This window comes from Dermacentor silvarum, chromosome 5 (genome assembly GCF_013339745.2).
Source record: "Dermacentor silvarum isolate Dsil-2018 chromosome 5, BIME_Dsil_1.4, whole genome shotgun sequence".
Taxonomy (NCBI): domain Eukaryota; kingdom Metazoa; phylum Arthropoda; class Arachnida; order Ixodida; family Ixodidae; genus Dermacentor; species Dermacentor silvarum.
Genome location: NC_051158.1, coordinates 17,187,051 through 17,204,763, shown reverse-complemented (window position 1 = coordinate 17,204,763; position 17,713 = coordinate 17,187,051).

Below are 17,713 nucleotides of genomic sequence, written 5' to 3'. Positions count from 1 at the left end.
GGCCGCCACTCATTCGACGATTCACCGTTAAGCATGTAACGGCCCCGCTGTTTGCGGCAGTGCTCGACTGACGAGAGCACAGCATTGCATGGGCCGGTCATCCACGATGCCTGATTATGGGCTTTGCCCGAACTCGTTGGATGCACATTGCAAGGAGGTTTTCAACAGAAACCCTGACATAGACGTGTCGTGCGTCTTCTACCAGGCATGCTGTCCCCATGTCAGTGTTATCTGCAGGAAATCTTTTTTCATCCTCGATGCGTTCCATGCAGCCGAGGAGGGAAACGTGGAGATGTAATATTTGCATGATTTCTGTTCCTTCTGTTTGTTAGGATCCATAACTGTTGTCCAACGTGTTTGAATATGGTTTTCTACAGAAGTGAAACACAGTCTTTCAGAGTTCATCGCGATTGGCCAGGACCGTCAGCATCGATGACTGGCTGGAAGTGGCCACCAGCCCAGGGCTGGCTCAACGAACGTTGCGGGTCCATCTGAAAGTAGTGATGAGAAAATAATGGAGGAAGTGTCACAAATTCTTCGTAACCATCAATGGCGATATTTGCAATGAAACACAGTAGAGTTTCATCCACAACATTTAAACACTGCTATAGCAGGATGCAGTGACTGCCTCGTCGCACCCACGGGCTATGCGACCAAAACGAGTGCTCTGTTTGCTCCAAAGCCCTCGACATGTCGCCACTTAGCGGGAAAGAGTACACGCCACGTGTTCTAAAGCAACGCAAAGGAAAATCACTGGACATGCGTGCAGTGCGGTATACCGGTTTCAATGCAGCACCAGCTTTATTCAAGACAGATCAATTTGTATAGGCAGAACAGCATGCATCGTAGTACCCAATAACACGTTTGCAGATTTTCTTCTTGTAGCGCAAAAACACACGGACGTAGAAGAAGAACGGAGACACACACACATGTTCACACACGTTCAGACACACACACACGTTCTTCTACGTCCGTGTGTTTTTGCGCTACAAGAAGAAAATCTGCAAACATGTTACACGAACAAGCCCAAATGTCTACACTGATGGACCCAATAACAACATGGACAACTTGCTTGACCCGTGTATGTGCATCGTTTCAGACAGATTCCCCAGGATCTCTGAACTTATTGCAGGAGCGACATTGCCCGCAACGCTCGGCTCCGCCATCAGCAAAGACCTAGGGCAATGCATGCTCTGTTCCACTGGCTGTACTGAGCACGCAGAGCAAGCGGCGTGCTAATCGCTTTGCGTAACTCGCAGATCCAGACATACTGGACATCTATTAGCGAATTCTTCTACTTATCCCCATACCATGTTTCCTTCTCCCCAATTATTCTCTGGATAATCACGTAGAAATAAATATCTCTTCATTCTCTATACAGCGTTGTAACAAAAATTAGGGAGAACAAGAACAAAAGGACCTATACGTAACGTCATAGCTTTAATTCCTTTATGTAGTTTGATTTGACCGTGTGATGCTTTCCGATTTGCTTGCATGATATAGCATACTGTAACGGAATCACCAGATGCAGAGACAGGACTTTTTGTGACCACTTCGTCATTATTTTTTTAACACCTTTCTCGCGGGTGCCCCCCGCCAGCCCTCCTAAACGCTGATGTGGAGCATTTGAATGGTTAATTCAATTTCATTTCATTTTATTGCATTTTCATATGCAAACAGAGGATGCCGGAACGAAAAGTGAGGTCTAGTTCATAGTGAGAGACTCCCGGACCCCCTTTTTTTTGTTTTATAGAAAAGGAAGCGCACATGGCAAAATTTCAAAGTTTACAAATTTTACACGTGCTATATTCAGCCATTTAGAACAATCAAACGCACCAATCCCGAAGCTAAAATACACGAAAAATAAACAAAGAAAGCATCAAGTATTCAATTGGCCCCCAAGATTCATATGTAAAGACAAAGTGTCTGAGTAAGTATACAATACAATGAAGTTGAGGATTAAAAAAATCTTTGATAATTCGGGTAAATAACGTTTTGAATATGCTGTCACTAGTCACGGACATTTTGCTAAACTTTCAACCGCCATAGTTAAAATGCGCGAGAGAAAGGAAATAACTTCTCGCGCTGCCAAGCTGCGTTCATGTTAAGTTCAATTTTCACGGCATGCTATCGAGGGTCGTTCCCAGTTATCAATGTCACCAGCGACTGCGCACTTACTGTTGGCGGGTTTCATTGCCAAAAAAAAAAAAAAAAAAATCTTACACTTTTCGGACGTAACTTTTGAGGGTATCGTTTTAATAATAAGCCTTCCATTCTGCGATCAAAATGGGATTGTTTAAGAATCGGTGGACGGTATACTTGAGCTAACCGCGAAAACAAACTTCAGTGCAGAAGAGCGAAAAAAAAAAAAAAAAAAAAAAAAAAAAACAGTGGAGCGTTCTGAATAAACAAGCGCAAGCCTATCTGAAATTATGCACTTGTACACGTTCCTTTATACGAGTGTTCCTCAAACAGTGGTTCTCAATAAAGTTTCCCAATTGTATGCTGTCCTCAGGACGGGCCATCAACTAATATAGACTGGTGGAATCTTTGGTGAGTGAGACGTTGGGGGGCTGTTTTACGACGACATACTTGTGCGATTCTGCGTTCTCCCTATAGATTGAATAAAGTGATTTAAAGTTCCAAAACAAGGCAGGGGGACATCACTGAAGCCACTGTCGAGTGCTCCGGATCAGTTTTGATTGTCTGGGGTTCGTTAACGTGCACCTAAAAGTCAGTGCGCATAGGGTTTTGCACTCCGCAACCATTATAATAGGAACGTTGCCGCATGGAGTCGAATCCTCGACGTCGTACTCAACAGCTGAAGGCCGGAGCCATTGAGAAACCGTGGTGGGTTGTTCTGCGCATTAATTCGTAACAAATTGAGAAGGGAAAGCACAGATATGTGCCATCAGTATATGGGCCTTTGACTGTCCGCAACAAACGCTGACGTCAGCACCCTGACATCAACAATGTAACATCACCTTTCTCGTTAATAGCGAATGTATTGGGTGACATGTATAAAGCCCACATAACTTAACCATTACAGTTAGGTTGGAATACGTAGTTAAGACGCCAGAAGGGTACCGGGTCCTAGGTGCACGTTTCTTATTTAAAGAGACAAAAATAAAACGCGATCGTGGGAGTCCTGCAAGACGTGTGAGCTGGTCAAGAGGTCTGCAGTGACTAAACACTTCGGAACCGCTGTTTTAAAGCCAGCAGATGCCTTGTTGCACCTGCCGGCAAATCAGCGTCGACTATTAGTCACAGTGCGCATAATTACGTAAATGATGGGACAGTTGCGGCTTTGAATAGAGATAGCCTTTCGGCTGCTAACGGCGCAAGAAGATTGCCTAAAACTGTTTTTCAGACCGCAACGAAGTTAAGAACGGCGACACTGAGGGCGGAAGCATAGCCTGTCCTTGAGCGACTGCTGCAAGCCACGCCCTCTTCACTGCCCAGGGCCAATGAGAGGCTGTTCGTGCTCACGCTGTACCAAGGGCCTGCTTCCATCGCGACCTATCAGAAGGCGGCTCCTTGCTAACCCGAGCGCGATGTCAACGAGGGAACAGGAACGCAGGTGGAGCCGTGGTATAATTGTGGATGCGCGATCTTTTTCTTGGAAGCCGTCCAAACCATGGTGCGCGATACAGGTGACCTCATCCGCTGTTCATTTTTTTTCTTTTTACGAACGGCGCCCTGCAGAAAATTGCACTCGAGCGTCACTGTAGGTACGCATGAACTTTCATTGGCAGTCTGAACACAACAGCGGACAATCAGCTGTAAAATCAAGCCGCTTGGGCACAACTCGCTCGCCAGAGAGAATGAAACACGGCTTTGCTCTGTTTACGCTTGGATTTCACCCGCCTTCCTGGAGAGCGTTAAGACTAATCCGTAAAGGTACTTAAGATTGATGTGATAGTGCCGGCTGTTTTGCAGTAATTCGCCATCTCTTGGTACTGCAAACCACGGGCAGAAGACAAATTCAAAGTGATCACGTGCTGCCATCCAACGTAAATATTTACCTTACAACTCGCCTGGCCTTTTCGTAATGCCATGAGTCTATAACGTTGCGAGCCAGACATGTTGTCTGGCCTGACATGTTGTCCGGTAGATAGGTTGCCAGGCGTACGCTCACAGGAGGTATTAACGGGCTGGTCGCGGTCATTATCATTCGAAAGACAGCGCACTTGTCGAGGCATGGCCGACCATTAAATCATACAGACACGTTGGGTAACCAGTAGGCATCCCTTACCTGAACAAAATTTCGAATAATCTGCTAAAAATAGCCTGGAAGGCCGCTGGGAATGTAGTTTTTTTTCCCCCGGCGCAAATGAGGTTGTCCACGCTCTGCAGGTAGGCAAATACGGGCAAGATTTGAACGTACGGAGTATGTGATCAAGCACAAGAACCATTACGTCAAATGCGCAGAATGGCTTGTATGCTCTATCCCGCTGACCTGTTACAAAGTATATGTTGGCCAAACCGCAAGATGCCTCAGCACAAGGCAGATGGATCATTGTTCAAAAAAGTATTCCGGTCACCGGTCCTCCCACTGCAGAGACTGCAGCTGCTCACCTGAACTGGAAAGGACCAAGGGGGTGTACAGGGGGAGAAGCTAACTAACACGACAAATCTTAGGAGCAATATAAGTTGACATGATGAGGGGCACGTGAATGTAGGTAGGGTTAAATGGGGTTTCACTGGAGAGATCAGAAGCAGTACGCCTCCGTCTACGCGATTTGTCTTAACGACATGTTGTGGCGCGAAGGCACAATCACAAAGAATGTCCTTAAGTATAAACACCAACTAGCACAGTAACAAGTCCTCCTTCAGTCCATTTCTCTTATATGTAAAAATAAATTTGGATTATAATTAAAATAAAAAACGTTAGGGTGCACAGACACTCTCGCTAACAAAACATAACAATGAAGGCGAGTCACTGCACAAAGTCGTGCCTATAGTATTTCGCGCACATGTCCGTACCCATAAGTCTTTTACGACACTGAAAGCTGTTCTTTCAAGGCCACTAACTGATCATGGTCCAAGTGTTGTCCCAAGGGACAATGGATGATTTCCCAGAGCCCTAAGTTTAAAGCGCATCTGTTGCCTTTGCTAGGCATATAAGGGGGGCAGTCCAGCAGCACGTGGGCTATGTCCTCGTCCGCCACTCCACACGAACATGACGCGGAGCTTGCACGTGTGGTTTTTCTTGCTTGCATAGTGGTTTCCTCAGAAAAAGAAATAAGATCCTTACGCATCCGAGTGACATGATGTCAAGAGTCGTGTATCGCTTGTTGTTTTTTTTTCTTTTTTGCTTATTGTCTCTTGCAGTAAACGCTTTCGTCCTTAAAATATCTTATCTCTTTGATGGGCCCCTTCTACCCAGAACGGAAGACTACAGAAATGAAGACGGACACAACGCTGTGCGTCTGATTTCTTTCTATATAAACCATCATTGTTTTTAGGGTTGTGGACGCTAAAGCTGAGGTGAGGATTACCACGGTTTTCGATTCAGTTGGGACTAAATGGGGTCCACCGCGGTCAGGGGAGAGAAACATTGGATGTCGAGCTTGTTCTGCGTGACGACACCTGTGACGACACCTGACGACACCGTGACGACACCTGTGAGCGTGACGACACCTGGGCACAGGTGTCGTCACCTGGCACCTGGGCACCGGTGGCACCGAAAAGTCGCAAACAGAGCTGTCAGCCTGATTTCCTCTTGAAGTTAATATTAATATTTAATATTCGCCATAGTTGAGTAAACCATGTTTCGCAGCAGCGGGGACAAATGACCGCGAGCGTGGTATTTTTGTGACGTGACATTTGCAGAGCGGTCGGACATTGTATATACCAACGCGTTTAGCGTCTAAGCAAACGGTGTTTGCTTAGACGATATATATATATATATATATATATATATATATATATATATATATATATATATATATATATATGAGTAGCTTTTAGCGTTTGTGCCTGACGGTGACAGCACGAATGAGGGAACATAATCAAGTTTGGGTCTTTGGTATCTTTGTCATGCTCCAGCTGAAACGCCAGCGGACTGAGCACACAGGAAGACATGCGATGCGCTCAGTGTGATTATTGAACCGTAGTTTTCTTTGCGAACTTTCGCGAACTTTTCAGACCGTGGCTGTTGCTGCTGTCATGCCGGGAAGCCCACACACGCGACAGCACCCGTACAACGAATTAGCTTTTATATAGCCATATGTAGTGTGCCCCTGTGCCTATGGCCGGCTCTGTTCTCAACAGAATTGCGCAATGGAACAACAAACGATACCCAAGTATCCTTACGGCAACGCGTTCAAGCGTTTCTTTATTAAAGGGAAGTTTCCTATGCCATCTTTCCTGGTGTTTAGCGCGGTTGACTCGGTCGGCTTTTGGCCGAGTAAGGTGCACTGGTCTTGGTCATCTTACACTAGTAAACTGAGCTGAACCTGGAGATGGCGTGATGAAGAGTAAGGCATTCAGAACGCAGTGCATTTCGCCGTCGCGTGGGTCACGTGGGTCGCGGGATTAGGGGTCCTCGCGTCGTGCCGTGCAGGCTATGCTGCAAAAAGCAGTGCGGGAGATCAATATCTTGGTAACAGGTAATTAAGCACTTTATGAAAGCTTCGCTTCATAGAGATTCCAAAATGTGTGTTGGATCTGGCTACTTTCCTTTTTTTGTACTGAGACCCGCTTGCTCCACGTTTGAGACAGGGGTGACATCTTTGCCAGCGTCATCGCCATAGCTTAATGAAAAATACCAGACGGTCTAGACGTCGTGTTTCATGTGTGCACGCGTCGCTGTTTGCCCTCTTGGCTGACCTCGAGCTATTTTAAGAGGAACGAGAATTTGGTACTCGGCCAGAACTTTGTTGACAACAGACCACATTGCTTGTTAGACCAGGCCGCATCATTATTCGACGGCACATTAGCGCTCTGCTATTCTATATCTCAAAAATTCTTTGGCACAAGGGCACGTTGCAGACATGGCGAGCGTGCTTGCTGTGTCATTCGCCTTTTGTTTGCAATCCTGTCCCGCACGCTTATCTTAGAAGACCATCTTAATTTAATCCCATGGTTGCTGACACATTGAAAACTTCGAGACATTAAATCCATTACAAATTATCACCGTCTTCCAGCGCTCGCCTAATTCTTAATGTACAGTCGGCGCCAAAAGTTTATGGGGCATGCGTATCGTGACTAAGTCGTATTCCCGCTTAGTTTTAGCAGCGAAGCTGTTTAATCCAGTCATAATTTCTGGTGTGCATCAAGAAACTACTAAGAAAGAAAACAAACTTTCTCGCCGAGGCGGGATTCGAGCCCGCGTACCCACGGTGCCAAAGCGAGCGTCGTAACCACTAGGTTTTACAGCCACGCTTGCAGAACGTGCATTTGTGCGAACCATATGATTGCGTTCAAGCGTAGTCGTCTTCGTCCACAGCTGGCGCGTTCGTACTCTCGTGCTCTGCGAGGTGTAGATGTATTGCGCGTTATGAGAGAGAGCGAGAGAGAGAAAGACGCATTCACTCAGCGGGTCTTCTGGAACGCGGTGTCGGTGTTTCAAGCTGTGCTATGCAACGCGCACTGACGGCCATAAGTCCGAGACGTGCGAAAAGAAATTATCATCATCATGAGTAATAAGATTAAAAGTTCGCGCGCACTTCCGCAAAATGCTGGGCTACGATGGCCCAGCTTCGCTGTTTCAAGCGTTGCGCGGCCGAGTGCAAGGTTATTAATACGCATTCACTAAAGTAGCAAATCACTGGGTGGTTCAGATATAGCAGCCCCGGCTGCAGATCTAAATTCAATCATGCGTGACCGGGCAATGGAAATGTTGAGATTCTTCTGAGGTGTCACGCACCGTAAATTTGTGACGCCGATTGAACCTAAAGAACCATATTGCAGTTACCAGGTTTTCACAGCTGGAAAACTCATTATTAACGTTGGGAAAGTTGTGGGCGTTGCGGTGGTCTGTGGATGGATTTAAAAGAAGTGAACTGTGAGCAGTATGTTGATAATGACGGCAACGGGCAGTGTTTACAGTCACAATGTACAATGTTCTGTATGCCAGTTGTCTGGTGTTGCAGAGTTACGATATGTGGCTCTACTGTAGCACACAGCGCTCACACCAGCGTAGTCTTTTCAGCTCTCAGGCGTTCACACAAAACCTCAGAAGTACGATCGGCAACGGTAACCGGTCTGGCAAAGGTCGTCGCAAGGGCCGCACGGCGGAGCTGAACCGCAACTTGTGTTCTAGTGAAGGAAACAAGAAAAATACAGAAGTTCTGAGTCCTCTTCGCACCTATTGTGTAATTTAACTGCAGGCGTGAGTGCTCTCCCTATGAAATTGCATTACGATTTTATCCACCTCATGATGTCGACTGAGTTATGTACTTACTTCTTATACTTACCCCCATCACCTTGAATTATTGCAAACTGGATTAATTTAAGTGCGGCTAAGAGAGGAACTCTTCACCGATGCACCAAGCAGGTAAATCGCAGCACACGCGAGCTGCGATTAACAAGAGATTTGGAATGCGGAATGTGGTCATGATGTTTGTCAATTAATTAGTTCTCTATAGCTACTGCGAGTCAGAGAAAAATATGAGCGTAATATCATCACGATTACGCTGATTGTCAAGTCTTTGAAAATGCTTCATCCCGGTGGAAGAAAGATCCGCGAGACATCACCCTTGCGTGTTGCAACACTGATGCGCAACAGGTTGACATGCGTAACGTCCTATATCGAAGCCCTGACCGTATCGCTGGAGAGGACGTAGTGCGAAGGTCTGTGTGAGGGCTTATGTGGTTCGTATAAAATGTCCTCTGAGAGGATACTTACTCCTGCTGGGGCCCAGTCAAATGAAAGTGCAGTTTGTATTATATTTGCTTTGCGTAATATTCAACTTCGTGACTACTACATGGCTGTTTTATGCTATCTATTTGCACAAATGTATACTTTCTGACAGGAGGTCCCGTTTCAGCTACATGCTCTGGGACCTCCTTCTGTATGCATGTATACCACTTACGAAAGAAATAAACTGAAAACTTAACTGAAACTGAATTGAGGTGAGAAGAGGAATGATAACAGTTGAAATGAAGATAGTACAGGTGAACCAAGTAGGAGTAAGGGTAGGAGTGAAGACAAATTGGACAGAAGAGCATTTGAAACATCGTTGAGATCATTACCGTAATCGGCCATCAGGAATTAGGAAAGAATATGTGATATTAAGAGGGAAAAATGGAGCTGGGCAGGTCATGTAATGCGTAGGATGGATAACCGGTGGACCATTAGAGTTGCAGAATGGATACCAAGAGAAGGGAAGCGCAGTCGAGGACGGAAGAAAACTATAGCTGCGGTGATGAAGTTAGGAAATTTGCAGGCGCAACTTGGAATCGGCTAGCGCAAGACAGAGATAACTGGAGATCGCAGAGAGAGGCCTTCGTCCTGCAGTGGACATAAATATAGCCTGATGATGATGATGATAATGATGATGATGATTTCAAAGTAAGCTCTCTGTCAGAATCGTTAAGATGATTTCCGCAGGAACTGTTTGCATTATATATTACGCCCTAACATGTACCTTTTAATTTATATTTACTTATTTATCTTATTTTTGATTATCACTTCGAAAGTCCCAATACACCCGCCGTGGTTGCTTAGTGGCTCTAGTGTTGGGCTGTTATAAGCACGAGGTTCGCGGAATCGAAACCCGGCCACAGCGGCCGCATTTCGATGGGGGCGAAAGGCGACAACACCCGTGTGCTTAGATTTAGGTGCACATTAAAGAACCCCAGGTGGTCCAAATTATTCTGGAGTCCCCCACTACGGCGTGCCTCATAATCAGATCGTGGTTTTGGCACGTAAAACCCCCTAATTTTGCAAAGTCCCTGCACGGAACATTACATGAGGCGACATTGCATCGTATTACACAGTTGCTCTCAGCTCCTCCAGCGTTTAGTATCACCAACGCATCAACGTTCTGCACTGGACAGGCTTGCCTGATGACGGGAGGCGCGTTTCGGAAGCGTGGCGCCGGCGCTCAACCTTGGCGTTGGCGGCCTACCTTGGCATTGCCTGCGCGAGATGTGTTGCACCGCCGCCGCCGCCGCCGCCGGCGCCAGCGAAAAGAAAGCACGACGCAACAAGGACGCCGGCTCGACGCCCCCCCCCCCCTCCGTGCCAGTGCATTATGCATTCTGTCTTGCGAGAAGCGTGCAGCATGCGCGACACTGCGAGATCGGGGCGAGAAAGCAGCGCAACGTCCTCGCAGTCAGCGAGATGTAAACCGCAGCGTTCTCGCTGACGCTCGCTGTGACACTGATCCCTAACACATTCAGGAAGCACCGAGTTCAATTATCTTATGCCAACTGGCTCTCCATGTTCACAGAGCACACATATGAAGGAAATAAGAAGCAAGCAGGGATTGAACGAGAGCTGACTTGCAACTAGTTTTATTTTCATGAATAACCGGATATAACACACTGATCAACAGACAGCAAGACCACAAAGAGCGACTGATACATCATGCATAACTTGTCATGTTTGATCCATCTCCTCTCACTTTCTTTTCATCTCTATACCTCCTTCCCCCAATGCAGGGTAGCAAACAGGACGTGCGTCTGGTTAAACTCTCTGCATTTCCTCGCTTCTATTTCTCTCTCTCTCGCTCAAACACGCAACCCCATACTTGCCTCAAAACCCGACAAGATATTCAAATTCATGTTTAGACAGTGTAACGAGAGGTGCACAAACACACATATCCCTGTGGGTATTTATCATTTCAGCCTTGATAATTCGCGAATTAGATGGGTCCTGTGCTTTTGGCGTCACTTTGGATTCATTAAAAAGAGATGCCCAACCGCAGTCTCGGCAGTGAATGTCCAGATGACCCTGCAAACAAAACGTTGCATACTCGCCCGTGGCTTCAACGCTTGCACGACATTCTTATGTTAAGCGAATATATACCTGCATCGCTTTCGCTGGGGACTTCTGTTAGAGAGATACGGCACAAAAGAAGCACAGCACTCACAGATCGTAAACATAACACTGTGAACTGCATTGTTATTACCGTGTTAGTGACGTTTTCGTATATTGAATTTTAGCTCTTACGAAAAATGCTCACGGTAGTAAATTATGAATTCAATTTAGCTATCATGTGTACCAGCGCCGATGTGTGAAAATGTCTTTCTTTTTAGAAAAGTGAAATGGAAACAGGCGACAGCATGTCGCTTCGAACCTGCTTTACCCGAGTTACGCCTACCCATCTGTCTATGTATGGTATTCAAGAAGCACACTCAATACTTCTTAGCCCAATCCATGTTTCTACACGAAGAGCCAGTTAACTGCATCTTGTAAGGTGAATAATGTTATCACAAACTTAGCTTCACCACTTGGTGCTCACATGCTGGGATGACGGCCGTACAGAAGAGCCAGATCCTACACTTATCCTCTATTTTGCCTTTCATATAAAGCATACTATTTTCGTAATACGCCGCAACGCTAGGACACCGGTAAAGTCTCTATACGTACGCAACCACGTGATCGTTTTCGCCGCCTTAACTGATCGAGCGCAGCAGTGTTGATACGAATCTAGTGATAATAGCGACCTACTGCAGTAACTACGGTTAGGCTAAATAGCGATAAGTTTGCGTGAGTTTCCGGCTGTGATGAAACATCGTGTGCTTACTTTCTGCAAGAACAGACGGCGTGGTTGTGTACGGATATGCGTGCCACCGCGGAAGAATACGCGCACCGCTGCTCTCGATCTTCCCATTGGCAGGCTCCAGCACTCGCCGAGCTGCGCGTTTTTAGCGAGTCTCTGAGAGGCGTGGAAGGGAGGGCGAGTTATTACGGCACTGCGCGGCAGTCGGCCAAGGCTTGGCTCTGGCCGCCCGTCGGCATTCTTTCGGATTGCGGCCGAAGAACGAGAGGCGCGGGCTCATTGGTTTCTGCGGCGTTGTGAAAAAAAAGTTTTGAAGCCACGCGATGACTTGAGCTGTAAAAAGGGCTTTCTTCCCATCAATCAATCAATCAATCAATCAATCAATCAATCAATCAATCAATCAATCAATCAATCAATCAATCAATCAGTCGGTCAATCAATCAATAAATCAATCAATCGTCATTATTACACTTCTACTTGATACCATTACAGCAAAGACAATATACAAATGCAGTCTGGCTCTCAAAGTCCGAGACTCCAACTGGACCCTCGGCTGCTGCTGTATATGGGCACAGCTGAACTAGGACACAATCACAGATCGAGTTAGCTGCAGTGGTTTAAGTGAAAATGTTGCTCGTGGCAGCGCATCGTTTTTACAAACTCCTGCTGTTTTGGTGTCATCATGACGGACGGTGCGTCGTGCAACTTTTGTGATTGCGACGAGGCCATTTTCCACCATCCTCACTTCTTTTGATGATGAAAGATCAAGGACAGACTTTGTTGACTACTTTAAGCCGGATTGACGACAGAACGTTAACGGATGAAAAACAAAAATATATATAGCGTCCTAGACTCAGTCATCATCTGAATAGAAATAGCAGAGCACTGCTGCACTGCTCTACGACCGCCTTTGATTGCAAGGTTAACGCCGTTATGTGTTCGCACGCATCACTTCTTATCCCTTTCCTTTTCCTTTTCATACTGTTCCTTCTTATCTCCATCTTCCTTCTTATCTTACTTTACCCCTTCCCCTGGTGTAAGGTAGCAAACCGGGCGAAACCTTGGTTAACCTGCCTGCCTTTGCTCCTTCTCTCTATTTCTCTCCCCAGCCTTCCCTTTACTTTCTATTCCCTCATTCAATGACACTGATACTCTCCGATATTGACGACAGGAAATCTCAGTAGCTAAAATTTATACGTAATGCGGCCAATGGTGAGAAAGGTAACTCGAAGTAAGCCGAGGGTTACCCTGAGGAGTCAAGTTCCCGCCCATGGCACCAGCTTAAGGGCCACCTTACGTCGGGAGATTTAAGGTGGGTTTTTATTTCCACCCGATTCCAGTGACTGGCTCTCTGATTCCCTCTCCCTCTCTTCTTTGTTATCATCTCTGATTCTCTTAACTCATTTTCCGCGCAAAGTAGACACGAGGAGTTTGCACGCAGTTCTGTTCCATTACCGGTGTGCTTATTTTCGAACTGCTCCACCGTCTTCCGCCTAGTGCTTTCTAAGAGTACGCATCCCCTCCGGGCTGTTTTTTTTTTCGGGCTTCAACCATTTACGACCTCTATCAGTCAATTAGAATGACTCAGCTGCGTTTCTCCGTCCTACGGTCCCGTGGTGAGCGTCGTCTTTTACCGTGGCGGCATACTGCCCTGATATTGCGAGCTGGAGTGAGGCCTATTTTTTTTTAATGCGCATCTCTGGCCCAGCGTGCCGAAGCTCTTCCCTTTCTACTGCGACCCATTCTGTGCAGCCAGGGGATCCTGCTGAGCCAGAGACAGACACGTTCAGGTGATTTTTTAGCTTACAACGGTTCTTCGTGGCGTGATCGGAGCAGTGGTTATAAAGCGCTCGGCTTGAAGGAGTGTCAGTGCCTGTTCAGCTCCACACACCTCTTTACGTTATATGAGAATCAATAGACATTCTTCATATCATGGGGCTTTACGTGTCAAAACCAGGGTATGGTTAAGAGTGACGCCGTAGTGTAGTGATCCGGATTAATTTTGACCACCTGGGGTGCTTTAAGGTTCCGCTCGAAATTCGTGCGAGCGGACGGACGCATTAGCCAATTCTCCAGATCATAGTTGTTCTTCGCTGTAGAAGAAAGAGCGAGTACATCATCTCGGTATAAACAATGTTATCCCGACTGCTTGCCACGGTATGTCGTTCGTCGCCTCCTCTTTTAGCTGCGTCCTTACATAACTGTCCGAAGCGTCACCATCATCTTCTCCTGCTCCTTCTTGCCAATAACATAGCATCTCACGTTCAGTGCTAATTTAAGCTGCTTCTGTAGATGGGACTTCAAGACGCATTTCCCGTTTTGTTGGCAGCAGTGGTTGGCGTGCGCTGTAATGCGCTGGCACTAATTCTCTTAGATCTTTCGATCGAGATTTACTGGCTTTGATTCGCGGCTCGACCACCTACTACAGTTTCTTGACTTTATTTTACTGCTTTACTGCCTTATCACCGCAATGGTAAAGAAATTTCTCGGACCCATTTTCTTGTCCCTATAAACAAGAGAATCCGTAAAAGCCTTGCGCGATTTTCTGGCTGTCGATTTCTTCTTCCAGTGAAGTGAGCTTAGTAAATGTCCGTCCAAATAGCGTTCACGCGAAAAATCGGTATTTTCTAAACGAGAACAAAAGCGCATGAACTCATGCAGCAACTATTTCAGTTATTTTCGTGCAGTCATCCAACGATGTCAAAAATTTCATTTCATTGCTTCCAAATAAGCTTTTCGCACGCCATTGCTGATCTAAGCGCATCGTGGATGGTAAAAGTGAGTCCACAAATATGTATGCTTACGTTATGCGCTACAATAAAAAAAAACGTAATCGTGAGAATGTATACGTTGGTCATATATGCATGACAAAATAACCCCGCACTGAATGCCATTCTGCGCGGGATAGCAACACGTCAGCGCAATTACTTGTGTTAGACAGTTCTTTTGGCATAATTTTGCAGCGAATCTGTTTATGGGTAGGGTTCCGTGGATTTTTCGTGTGCGTAAGCAAAACCTCAGGTCCCGCGCGAACGAGCTCGTGCCACTGCTCGCGCGTTCGTCGTCGTCGTCTTCCACATCTGGCTCGTCGGCGTCCCTCGGATGTGCATTTCGAATAGATTAGTTATCAATAGGCACCATTTTCAAGATCAGTAGACTGACAGGTAGATCATAAAGGTTTCTCTAAGATTTGCGGCTGTGCGACCCGCATCGGCCATGTCTGCGTTCGCACCGCCCTCTCTTTGTTGGCGTTCCAAGCGCTTGCGTATCTAGTTTCCTTTGCTTTCTCTATCCCGTGGTGGCGGTATATAAACAAACCAGAAAGCCGTTCTCCATTTTTAATTTCACTTCTCTTCTGTCGTCGTAATGGGGAGGCCTCGTGTAGTCTTGACTCCTGAGGAGTAACGCGCCTATGAAGAGGGATGGCGAGAACAGATGCGAGAGTGCAATCGGCGCCGGCGGGCCGCAAACACCAATTGTCCACCAATCAGCACAAGTAATGACCACCTATCAAGACAATGAATGTGTGTGCGTACCTTTCGTAACGATGACCACCGATAAAGACAATAAATATGTCCGAACTATTGTTAAATATTCTGTGTCATGCTTGTGTCGTGCGCTAAACAGCTTCGCTGGTCATCCACCTTCACAGAGAGTGGAATGGCTCACTGTTTAGTTTTTCATTTGTTGTTTTCACTCTCTCCAGCAAGTTTCATGCTATAAAATACCAAGTGCTCCAATTTATACTAAAGTGAACCAGTCTAGGCTACGGCTGATCACTTGAAGACGTCTGTGGATTGAAGGCTGATGCGGACATTATTCTTTGTCCTTCGCGTCGACAAATTTCGAAATACACCTCGCGTCGCACCAACGCGTCCGGCCCATCTAGACCTTCGGGGATTAACGAACACGCTTTTTCAGCCGGTCACCCATACCGCAACGTCTTTGGCTTTCAGCTGCCGTCCGTCCTCGAAACACTTCGTTTTTTTTTTCGCATGAACGCAGCGCTCTTGATTGCTCATTCTTGGCTGTGCCTCGGCTACGCCGCATCCACTGTGGGTCCACTCGATAAGCTTTAATTGATCCTCGCCCGCTAGCGACACTGCTAGCTGTGGCAACGGCATTGGCAAGCACCGCAGGTGTGGCCGCCATAATCGACAAACCGGACCCAGGCTCGACACGAAAAGAAAAGACGCTTTGAGTACCTCCATCTGTCGCACCGAATGCAACGTCTCATAGAAGCCGTAAATCTTTATTATGAAGGAAAAGCCGTCACGAAATTATCTTCGGTTTCCACTAACTTCGGATGGCGTTTGTTGTAACTTGACAAATTACTCCGAATCTATGATGTCTGGGCCCTTGGCCAACGAAAATAACACAGCGAAAAGAATTGAACGCTCTGGAACATTTTTTCGGAGACGTAGGCATCCGTAAGCGGCACTAGTTGCTGCACTGAATAGTAACACAGTGTACTGCTGTGTAGTAGCACTGCTGCGTTACTTGAAAGACACCGGATTCAGTGACAAATTGTGACTCTGCATTGTGTTACCTAGGACGGAACGTTCACACTATGCAACACGAGAACGCCTTCGCGGACTTCATGACAGTGCCCACAGAAACAGTTCTGTTTTGTGTGCGTGTGTGGTTTTCTTTTCTTTCCTTCCTTTTTTGTTTATTCTTTATGTTCACTTATTTTTCTCTTTCTCTCCTTTCGCACCCTTTACCCCTCCCCCTGGTACAGGGTAGCCAACCGGAGATAACCTCTGGTTAACCTCCCTGTCTTTCCTTTACCTTTTTTTTTCTCTCTCTCTCTACAACTTGCTTCCAATATTTGTATTTATGTGCGATATGACGCTTTATATTATTTTGTATTCTGGGCTGAAGCTCCCTTTGGCCATCATACCTCTATGCGTGCATTATTTGATCAGTGAGTATTCATCATCTGTCTATCTGCTCATCGCAGACTGCATCGCGGCCACGTGCATGTGTTTATGACTGCTTGCAAACTCAATGTGGTGCAACTTGTCTTCGCCTTCTATATCTATATGTTCGTGTGCCTATAGGACTGTGTGCTGTGGAATTTTGTCTTTAGGACGTTGTTTATTTTCCTTTTGTTAGTACATATATATTTTCATAATGTTGTTTCCGCTATGCAAAAAGGAGTATCTGTCACCATTAGAGGGTGACTACGCCTCTTTATTTTATTTTAATTTCAATAAAAACAGAATCCTGTAGAATTATGAGCGTGGCTGAAGTTTTTTGTGCGGTAACGCAGGTTTTGATGTCGTTAACTTCGCCGTCCATGTTATAATTCGCTTTACTTCAGTCTATGCAAGAGTATAAACCTGCAAAGTGTGACATAGAAACCTCGAGAAAAAAAAAAAAAAGAAACGCACAACAAGTTCGTGCTTCGGAAAGAGGACAACACACTGCACTTTCTGTCTCTCTTTCTCTCTTCCACGTATGTGTACTGTTTGTTGTTCAATATTTAACTGCGCAGAAACTCGAAGCTACGTGTTTAATCTACGCTGTAAAAGGACACTGGGATTTTCACAGTGCATGTATACGCTACAAACGTACCTTCCCACGTCACCGTGCAGACTATAGAAGTGCTGCCTAGACGTCAACACTGCCCACGTCATCACTGCCCACGTGGAGAACTGGTGGTGCGATTGACCTGCGTTCTGCCGAGGGATGGCCACGGTTGAGCGTTTCTCTTTACATCGCGTATTTCTGAACTCAAGCTGAAGGCTCTCGTGTGAGGGCCAAAACGTTAACTTTTATCATTTTTTTTCACCTTGGTCGGCGTCTGTTTGTTTATCGCCAATGCGAAGGCATTCGTTCTGCACATCACGTGATCAGCTTCGACGTTGGGAGCGTGAGCTCAAAGGCTCTGGACGTCGAACGAGACAACGGACGAGTCTCTGTTTCGAGCGGTGCAACCGAACCTCCACACTGGGCTGTTTGGTTTGCTTTGATTTGGTTTCCACCTCTGTTGCTGACTTGAAATGTAGCTTGTGCGGTGAAACATTATC